Raw genomic sequence first — 11603 nt, forward strand, 5'->3', positions numbered from 1 at the left:
ATTGAAATAAGAAGGAAGATAAGAAGCAGCCTTTTTTGTGAGGCTGGCTTAGTTTGCCGACTATGAGTCAGGTTGGAAAGCAGGCAGAAGCTTCCTCTAAAGGGATGTGATGCCGGGGAGCTTCAAAGGCTGAGGGTGACAAAGGCATGCATATAAAGGAAGAGAAAGCCTTGGATTCAAAGTGTGAATTTAGTGAAGAGGTTTCCAAATATGGCAGGGGGGGGTCCGGTCCCCCCATCATGGCCTTTTCATGAACTTTTAAACATTCCATGACAATCTGCCAAGTAGAGAGTATTTTCGCTGGTGCCCTTAGGGGCTGGAGAAAATACTTCCCTAATTTTGCCCAAATGTTTGTTCGAATTGAGCCCTTCTCAGGATATGTGGGACAAATTTGATAAATGTACCTGAGAAAATTAGTAAGATCTTTTTTTGAAGGGATGGGGAGAAAGTTCCCATTGTTTTTTAAGATTAATATTGAGGATTTGGACAATTCTCTAAGTTCGAAAGGGTGTGCAACCTGAGGCTTAGAGAATTCTGCCCTCATTACTCACGAATCTGGGAGGATGCTCCGTCTGCGACGGCCGGTCCTGGTATGCAAGAGGCGTTCCTTCGCCGATGAGTAAGAGGACTCCAAATGGGACGGATTGATCAGCAATCACGTCGGAGGTCACCAGTTGCGGCTTTTTCACGCTTCTGATGGGCCGCTCATGCTTGTAGCCGAATGGGAAGAAAAACACCGGACAAATCCTTCTTGTGATGAGCTCTGGCCCCGAGCAATGCCCGGGAGGCTTTTTTATTAGTCCCAAACAAAGGAAAGGTGTATACAATATTACATCAACAGGCACATGACTAAATAATCCAATGATAAATATACAGCGTGGCAAAAAGCTTCATCTCTGGGCAAAAGAGTGAGGTAAGTGCAAGGGGGGCTGCTTCTTCCCCCGGCAGGAGAAGAGAGATAAGGAATAGGGAGGGGGGAGGGAGGAAAGTGAGCAGCTCCGCATTCCTATCTCTGAAATGCTAACTGCTAGATAGATGTTGGTACAGAAAGGCACACTAATTAATAGGAGGGCTTACGTATTGCTAGCAAGAATGTTTTTGTTAGTATCCATCTTTGGCCTATATTTTCCAGACAGCCTTAGCTTGTCCTATATACAGAAATAGCAATGGATCTCAACAGCTCTGTAGTATCTTCTTCTGGAAACAAGACTGTTCCCAAGAAGACACAGCATAGCCGGCATTGTTGATACGAAGTCCCAGTGCAGTTCCTCAAAACTACTTCCAAATGCCCTTATAGGTTTTTGATGCATTCAATATCAAAAATAATTGTTCTTTCTCAAAAAAATGCATTTGTTCTTTAAAATTAATTTCAAAGTCTTAATGTCAAAAATCCAGTATCCCAATGTTTCCTGAATCCTTAATCTGTTTAAAACTTTCTATACCCTTGTCTTGCTTTTGCTATTTATTTTAAATTCTTACAAGTTGTAAAGATGAATCTTCATTTTCTTATGTTAGGAAATGAAAGCACTCACCCAGTTTTTCCAGCCTTGTCATTTGAAGCTATTTAACTTCTTTAAAGCAAATCAATATGTAATTTCCAAAAATGGTCAGCAAGGGAAGGGCTAACAGTGTCCCTTGAAATGCTGCATTTGTTGCTCATATCTTTGTACTTTGTTGTTGGGTGACAAATTCCTTAAGTTCCTGGACTGCTTTCTCCTCATGAGAAACAATTTGTATGGAGCACAACGTACAGTTGTTGAGTGTTCTTGCATCCTCTGTTTATCCAATAGAGTCAATAGACCCAATCTACTCATTAGCCATCTACCATTTGCTGCAAACTTCATGGAAAGTTTTTCCCTGAAAGTCCTCCCATGACCATTCATAATATGGATAAGTCATTCCTAACTACTACAGATATTGTGTTTCTCCTTTTATCATGGCACAATTTATGCAGTAGATTAAATTTGATATGCTCTAGTGCCTTTTTCATTGGTTGTAATGAAACACACATAAAAAGAGCAGAGCTTCAGTTTTATGATCAACCCTGGGACTTGTTGACACACACCCCTTCCAGGGACACCCCTGTATTATTGATCAGGCCACTTTAGACTTCTGATTGCATCCCTTCCTCCAATCCTTGGGCATGGCCAAATGTGATCATTCTGATCTGGGCTGCAGGAGGGATCAGATTGCTGGCTTCTACTGCGAATTTTGACCCCGTAATGCCTGACCAGCTATTTCCAGGCTACTTCTGAGCATTTCTTTCATGCTTTTCAAAAAAGTAAAGAACACCATCTCGTAATCAGGCAACTGGATTGGTGACTCTGCCAATATTCTTTCTTAAGCTTGACATGTAAAAAGAAAAATAATAACAACAGGCTAGAAAAAGGAGGCAGCATCAGGATAGCTGTAGTCATTGGCTTTAAAATAGTGGACACAAAAAGGCAATCAACACTCCACCCTTTTTTAATATGCATCACACACTTTATACATAATGTAAAGGTGGTGGGGCCCAGTCATGCTCCACACACCCATTTTAAGTTCAGTGAATCCCCACTGCAGCCACAGTTAGCACAGCAGTTTATGCCACTTTATTCTTTTTCTGCCAACTCAGGGCCTGAGAACAGCATATTAACTCAGCCATGAGAAATAGCCTGGCTTATTGCTGTCTTATTATCTGATCATACAGTTCAGGGGGCATTCAGGTCACCAAATCTAAATCTCTGATCAGTGCAGGAATTCACAACAGATAGCTGGTCGGCCTTTGCTTGAACACATCCACTGAAACACTAACAACATTAGGACGTTTTCCTCATATTAAATTGGCATCTGCTTTTTTGCAATTTCAGATCATTATTCTGTGCCCTACATTCTGGGCTAAAAGTTTCCATTTCTTCTGCATGACATCCTTTCAGGTATGGAAAAAGTACATTCATATCCTGCTCAATTTTGTCTTCTCAGTTCCTTCCAGATTTCTTCCTAGATTTCTGCTCATCCTCCTAATCTTTCTCTGCATCTATTCAACTTTTGGGGGAATCTTCCTGAAAACAGGGTATCCAGACTGGAACACCTATCCTGAGGTGATTTCTGACCTATGCAAAATATTGTTTCCCATAATTTGGAAAGAGCACTTGTTCCTCTATAACTCAACATTGTGTTTGCCTTTTTCCAGAGCCACAACACTGCTAACTCATATTCAGACCGTGTTCAATCACAATGCCGTTTTTTTCCCCATATTTAGTATTTCTAAGCCAGCCACCCACCCAGTACCTGTGCTTTTAAATAACATAGCATTCATCTCTGTTAAAATTTCTGATATTTTTTTAAAATCCCACACCAGTAATTTAGCAAAGCATTTTCATTTCATTTCTGTCTTCTAACATATTATTTATCCTGTCCAATTCGGGTGGTAGGACAATACAATCCATTTGTATTGCGTAGGCAACAAATCAGAAATTAGTTGGAGGCTTAACCCACCTCCCTAATAACTCTGAATGGAACTATAAAAGCAGTGCCTGTTTTTCACCAGTTGTGTCATACTTTAAATGGGATCACAGGGGGGACTGGATTTCTTCTATTGAAGTCTGTCTTTTAAAGTGTGCTCTCAGGCCCTACCAAAATCTGTGGATTTATCTCTATCCCTTGCCATCAAAACTACTTTTCTGTTGTGACTCAGCAGAAGTTTGCTGTGAGTTGAGTCGGGATGCAGGAATAACAATGCAGCTGGGGATCGCTAGTGTGGTCTTCTGGAGATAAAAGGACTGATGGTGCCACACCCTGGTTGCAGAAGTCAACGTTCGTCGTTCGTTCATGGTTCATCGTTCATGGTTTGTTTGTGAGAGACACTTGGAGAAGTGATTTGCTTTCTTTCTGTACACCTGGTTTGGCCGTAAGAGATCTTTGTTTTGCATTCTGTTATCTTCTTGCCAGAGATTTTATTTATGTTTATTTTGGGCTCGCAGCCAGCGGAAGCCAGGACTGATAAAGTTATTTCCTTTTAAGTCTGTCTGCCTGTCGTCTTTGAATGAGCGAAGAAGGGGGGACAGAACACTTTTCTATCTCAATTCATTCTCATTCCACGTTGTTCAAGTACATAGGGACCTGTATGAAGCATGGAGGGAGGGACTAAGTGAAGGAAGAAACATTTCTATTATTGGTTTGTACTTTGTTTCCATTGCATAGTTGGAGTGAGTAAGAAAAGGAAAGCTCAAAGCACAGGTGAGCAGCTATTGCAAGCTTGCTTTCTATATTTCATCTTGTCCTTGAGGAATATATATCAATCAAAATAGCTTTCATTTGCTCCCATGACTCTATGCTCTATGACTACAGCAGTGGTTCAATGGCAGCTGAATAAACCTAAACCAGGAACCAAAGAGATTAGGTTACATAATTTTTATTTATTTATTTAGAAGGATATCAAAGTTGTTTCTTATCATTTCTCAGGTACACTGCGCTCAGGAATAAATTAAGCCCACAATTCCACCAGAGGACTCTCTTTTTTTTCCCCTTGGCTAATTTTCTCTTTATATGTTTTCACTCTATTATTAGGAAAATAACAAGGAAAGCAAGATAATTCAGTATTCTGCAGCCGCTGTTGCTAACATATATAGTCCAAGAGGGCCATCTATTGGACTCTCAAGACTATGACAAGACAAAGTCAAAAGATCATTAACCTTTTAAAGTTTTTTTTGCATAGTCACATCCTAATGATTGACAAATATAGTGACAGGTGCTGTTTAGTAAGGATTCTGCAGAAATCAAAGCTGTGCAAATAGTCCTCCTGTGCAAATTATGTTCTACTGGTTCGGTTCACACAGAATATTAAGCTATAAAGAATGCCCTGCCAAATACAATGGTTGGATGTAATTGTATGTAAGAAAAACCTTGAGAGACTTGGCCAAGAGATGCCACAAAGGGATGGTTAAATAAGAGACAGCATAGCTTGCAGCTGGATAGAAGGTGATACAGGAGGCTCAGAAGAGATCCTTCCTAGTTTCTCACACTGTAAAGCAGATAGGGAGGTGAGGATTGTACTTGCAGACTTGCAAGTTTCTGCCAATGCAGCTTCATATAATCTCATTATGGTTCCTATTTGGTTTACCAAATAAGTCACATTTAGGTGGCATCTCATTGACTGTGTGCAGCCATCCAGCATGAAGATTCTATGTTCAAAATTCAGCAATAAAAAAGAATAAATTCCAATAGCAGGGGATCAGCATCGTAGTTAGAAGGAACCTTGGAGATCTTCTAATCCAACCCTCTGCTCAAGCAGGAGACCCTATACCATTTTCAAACAAATGGATGTCCAGTGTCTTCTTATAAGCCTCCAGTGATAAGGCACCCACAACCCCTGAAAGCAAGCCACAGCACTGGTTGTTTGTTCTCACTGCCAGGAAAGTTATCCTTATTTATATATTGTTTCTCTCCTTGGTTAGTTTCCGCCCATTGTTTCTTGTTTTGCCTTCTGGTGCTTTAGAAAATAAGTTGACTCCCTCTTCTTTGTGGCAGCCCCTCAAATATTGAAACACTGCTACCATGTCACCCCTGGTCCTTCTTTTCACTAGATTAGACATACCCAATTTGCAACTGCAACTCACTAACACTCCCTTTCTTAACCTGCCCAAAAAGAAGAACAACAATTGGTTTTCTCCCTTCAGGTTACACAAATCCATTAACAGCTGGTTTTGGCACCTGGAATTCTTTTAACAGCTCCATGAAACCCAAGGCATCAATAGGTGGAACTTCTCATAGCACTATACCTCAGTGCCAGAAATTTCTGTCCAATTCATCCAATGATTTTATACCCTTATTAGAAATGCACATTGTTGCAATATATTGTCACAAGATGATAGGCAGGACCTGGGAAGAAGATAATGAGGATACAATATTAGGGGTGCAATATGCCTTCCTTCCAAACTCAGGAAGCAAAGATAGAGGAACTGAAATTATTGTTTCATTCAACTTACGGAACATTCAGACAATTTTGAACAACATTCAGAACGTAACAATAGATTACAGCATATCATGGCTTTCGGATTTTCGTAACTTTAAGGTCCTTTCCCACATCGACCAACAGATCCAACCCATCATAGATTGCTCTGCTTTTTTGAAAAAAGAGATAAAGAATCTGTACTCTTCCAGAGGTAGCTATATTAAAATTCATAGCATCTTTCACCTTTTGCCATGCTGGTTGGACTTGGAGATGGGGATAATGAATAATGGAGATAATGGAGGTGGAGCAATTCTTGGAAGGCTCTTTAGAGCATTCACTGGGTTTGTACATATTGCAGAAAAGGTCAAGTCGACTACAGCCTTTTATAACCTAAATTGAAACTGTGTCCTAAAATGCACCCAATTCTTCCATGTGGTTGCATGTTGAAAGGGCAAATGAAAACAGGAAGTTAGTACAAAGAAATGTATCCACCACACACAAGGAAGCATTTCGCTAAGGAACATCTTGTAAGCTTTTAAGTAACCACCAAACGAATGTTCAACACCATTAGACGGGGAAATTAAAACAAATAAACAGACTATCACAAAACAGAGATTTCCCCCTCCACTGTATAAATACTGTTTATAGAACACAGATACCTAGGAACATTTTCTTTTCTGGCTACAGAGTTCCTTGGCTTCCTTGTCATAATCCTATTGCATAAGTATATGGCCATAACATGGAAGGAATAAGCAGGGGCATTAGTTAGAGCTCTCTTGCCTCACAGACAAAACTCTTCAGATACTCCCCATCTAATGGTGCGAGGTGAGCCTCACCCCCAACTATCCAGGTTGATGAGGGAGGCAGAAGGGAGAGGGTTTCATAGACACTTCTTTCTTGTCAAAGGGCAGCCAGAAGCAAGTGCTGGAAAAGCCACCAGAGTCTCTGAGGGTTTCATTTTAAGGCACAGTCTAGCCTCATCTCACCTCAAGGGACCCAAAGCAAGAAGAGCGGGAGCTGTTCTGTTTTGACCATCACTCTGTTCAGGTGCCTAGAACAGGTGCACAATAGCTGGTCTCAGGAGTCAGGTAAGAATGGCAACAGCAACCTGTAGCAAATATGAAGCTTTCTCTTGCGGTCAAACACTGCTAGCAATTTAGGAGTATCAGTACAGTTTCTATCTACTGTACAATCCATGTTCTTCGAGCAAATTAGGTTCCATTATGGAAAGAAATCTGGTGCTACACCTGAACATGGTCAGTTCTGTTTTTGTTTTGGGACTGCTGTAATTACTGGCCCCCAAACCCTTCTTCACCATAGAGGCATACTAAGACTGAGTAGGCCCTTATGTTCAAATAAGTGTGCTTAAGACCAGATTCAAGGACACAGAAAGTTGCAAGTTAATTCTCCTGGCAGCTAAAAAGCATTAAGGCTGTCTTAACATTTAATGTTTATTATTATAAATTTCCCATTCATTACACATTAATTGCCTAATAAAAAATTTAAAACTGTGTCAATGTTTGCTCTGCATGTATTAAGACTGAAGAATAAGACAAATGAAGCATTAAGGCAACACTGAGGTAAAAAGCAATAGAGAAAATTGCTATTTCGTTTTCCCTCTGCCCAAAAGGGACATTAGATTTCTGGCACTGAACACAGTCCCATTGTCTTTGCAATTAAGAGTTTAACTTGAAGTTTATGTGGCAATTGGCAAAAGAAATGTATAAACCTGTGACTCTGATTTGATTTCTCACTTAGCCATTTCAGACTATAAAGTGGGGGAAAGTGTACAATTGCATAATTTGTACATTACCAATTTAGCTCTAAGTGCATCTGTTTGGGATGTTTCCGTTCTTCTCTATGGTACAGTCTTCCAATTTATGAGTAGGGTTCTTTCTTTCTCATATTAATATTCTTTTTCATTTTCCCTTCATCCCTTACCCCTTGATGTACTCTCTCACCACTAATTCTTGTGTATCATAATGTTCTTCTATGTTCTTTTGACTTACTCCAAATATTTCTACAAAAATTTCTTGTCTTCTTTTCTAAAACAGTGATTAACACCATACTCAACTCCTAGAAATGAGTTCTATATTTTGAGAAATATGCCCTTTTATATTTGCATAATCTACTACCAGTTTCACTGGATGACTCTTTTCTGAGTACATGTTCTTCTGCTTTTTTTGGAATGTATAGTGCATAAATCTCTTTCAGACAATGGACAAGAAACTTCAGATGATCCATAAATAAAGAAATACATAAGTAATATTTTAATTGAGATGTGCCAATATGATTTAATTGCCACTCTGCATTAGCCAGCAATTCACTCCAGGTAATATAATAAATATGCAGACACTCCAATTATACACAAAGTTATTTGAAAGGGGAACCTCCAGCTTCTAATGGGACACAGTTCACCATAAAAATGCTTAAAGAATCATCCTGAAATATTCTGATGATGTAATTTTCATCCTTAATGTTCCCCTCCCTTTTTTGATTCAATTAACCAAGAACATTTTTTTAATTTAAATCAAATTAATTTTAATTAATGGATATTTTTTCAAGCATTACATTTGTTCACCATTTCATCTTTATAATGCCAAATTCTCTTCTTTCTTTAGACAAATTGCTATCCTAGCAAGAATACAAGTCATAGACATCTCCTCAAACCTTTTTGTTTAATAAAATTAAACATAAGTGTCATCAACTCATTGTTGATTGTTAGTGATCATAGAGAAAGCATTTTTTTCATATGATCTGTTCTTAATCTGGCATTTCAGGTCTTTTAACAGTGCACTTATTGCCACTGTAACTGAGTCTATCCATCTTGTTGTGGTTTGTCCTCTACTTTTCTTTACTTTCCCCCTTTCCCAGCATTAGAATCTTCTAAAAAGAGCAAGGTCTTCTGCATCCATAATAGGATAATTTGAGCCTGGTCATTTGGACCTCAAGTGATAACTCTGGGTTGATTTGTTTGAGGATCCATTTTTTTTAGTTTTCTTGGCTTGCTATAATATTCTCAGGAGTCTTCTTCAAACCCCAAAGTTCAAAATCATTAATTCTCTTCCTATCTTACTTCTTCAAAGTTCAACTTTCATTTCCATAGTTACAGGGAGTATCATATTTGCATAATTCTGATCTTTTTATGTGTAGACACATCATGTCATCTGAATATCTTTTCTAAGGCCATCATGGCTGTTCTACCAATGCTAGCTTGCAGTGTATTTTTAATAGCTTGTTCTTTTCCTGTTAGTGGTTGACTGGTTGTTGTACTTGTTATTGTTAGTCTGATCTTTATTTTTCATTTTAGTCCCATTTTTTCTCTGTATTCTTTTACTTTTATTATTCAGAGAAACAGAACATTTTCATTTTTCATAAGTTTCTTATGAGGGCAATGAGATGTTCTGGGATTCCAATTTTTTGAGCACATTCCAAAGATTGGTGTGATTCATATAATCAAAAGCTTTTCTATAATCAATGAAGCACACACTGATTTTTCTTTTTAGTATTCTTTGGCTTTCTCAATTATCCAATGTCTCATGTTCCTCAACTTTATCTAAAAACCAACTTGAACATCTGACATCTCTGACATTTTTCCATGTAGAATTATTTTTCTAGCGTATAAAATTAAGAATCATTTACAATTATTTGCCAACTCTGCAAATCTCCTTTTTGGTATTGGAATGCAAGTGGTATGTGGCTCAAGAGCAGTACAGTAACTGTGAAAAGGATCTAAGAGTCCTAGTGGACAGCCAATTAAATATGAACCAGAAATGTGCTGCAGCTGCCAAAAACACCAATGCAATCCTAGATTAAATCAACCAAGGGAGTTTTCGCTATTGCAATGGAAACAAAGAAGAAGGAGAAATCTACTGCTTGGTTTAGCCATGAAAGGATAGGTACCTTTTTAGGAGAAGCTTAAAGAGGAGAGTGGAATATTTCTACTAAGAAGCTGATGGTTCAATTGCTTTATCATAATTATGAGCTCTTATAACCTTGAGGATGGTAAATTGAACTGATGTACATGCATAATTACATTATAAGATAGGTTGAATTATTTTGGTATCCATTGTTCTATTTGCATTAGTGCAGGGTTGTAACTTAAGATGTAATTTCTAATTTGCTAATTGCTGCAAATTAGTTGTCCATGACTTTTTTCCTAATAAAAAAAACCTTCTAATATTAGTCTTTCACTTACAAGAGATAATTTTGATTGCCTTTCACAGATTAGTCTGTGAAAGAATGCCAAATATCATTCAACATATATTCTCTTTTAGAAACACAACAAATGTAATTCAGTTTTCTCTGATGTAAGCAGCAGGATATTTCTAGGGCAGCAAGAGCAATAGATTGTATTGTGCAGGTTACACTGTGCTCCAGTCAAAGGGATGAATCAGGAGGAACACAGCCAATAGCCCTTAGCATCTCCACATTTAGAAGTAATGGCTTTTCAACTTGCAGGTACCAGGAGGGAAGCAAAGAGCTACTATGATCATCCAAAGGAAACAGATTGCTGGGCTAACAAACAAGCAACCTGACAAAATATGCTGTGTCGATTGAGCTTACCATGTTACAATACTGAAGACATAAAAGATGCAATTTATAGTTTATTTCTTATATCTAAAGTCCTCCATGTAGAAACATGAGCAAATAGAATAGCTTCAGCAATATTTCCAGCTGGACAGTTCCTAGTGCTAGTAGTCAAAATGACATCATGCTGGGCAGGGAATTCTGGGAGGTGAATCTCTTCAAGTTAGCACGGTTGGGAAACATTGCTTTAGAACATATGAAATGTATCTCAGTGTTGACCAGTATTTGCAACAAAATAAAGTCAACTGAAGCAAAAACAGTAGACTGTATTGTTGGAGATTCTTCATTAAGGAGGGGGAAAAAAGAATTAATAGCAAAACCTGAGTCAGAATTTAACACCATAATCACACTTGTGAAACTCTATTGCACAATACAAGTATTTGTTGGAAGAACAGGGCAGGATAAAGGGGGATGCATTTTTATTCCAAAAAGTTCCATTTTGGATTAGATGTGTAGAGGTCAATTGACTCCAGTTCTGCAACAAATGTTCACATTCAGATTCCATTGGTAAATCAAAATCCATAGTAATGTTACAAAGTTGCCTTAAACAGTGTGCAATAGACAATCAGACAAAAGATCCCTAATGCAGCCCATAATTGCAGGATGAAAGTAAATTCTGAAATTCAATCTACATTATACTACAATTGAGAATGATCACATCCAAGAACTCTTTGGAAGACTTTCTATGTCTTATTACACAAAACTATGTCCACATATACTCATTTATTAAATCCTCCAAAAAAGATGAATCCCCAGTATTTGTTTTTACCATCCACTAGCAACTACAGAGAAGCCCATTCTCCCAATCGTTGTTGACATTTTTCTAGCTGTTGGCATTAATAAGAGAAACAAAGATTCCCAAAATATTTAGTGGGTAAAGACAGGCAAAGCTTTCTGACCCTAATGGACCATTACAGGAGAATGAGTGTAAAACTCATTATATTTTATTCTTCTTAAAATACAGCCAACTTGGGTTTTAAAATTAATTAAATTAGATTGCCTCTGGTGATTTTACTTGAAAAATATCACACTAATTCAAGAGAAGATATATTACAAAGAAAATGTGAACCAGTCATCTCAG

Source organism: Thamnophis sirtalis, unplaced genomic scaffold, assembly GCF_051295495.1.
Source record: "Thamnophis sirtalis isolate CommonGarterSnake01/CBP01778 unplaced genomic scaffold, rThaSir2_p1.2 scaffold_3, whole genome shotgun sequence".
Lineage (NCBI taxonomy): Eukaryota > Metazoa > Chordata > Lepidosauria > Squamata > Natricidae > Thamnophis > Thamnophis sirtalis.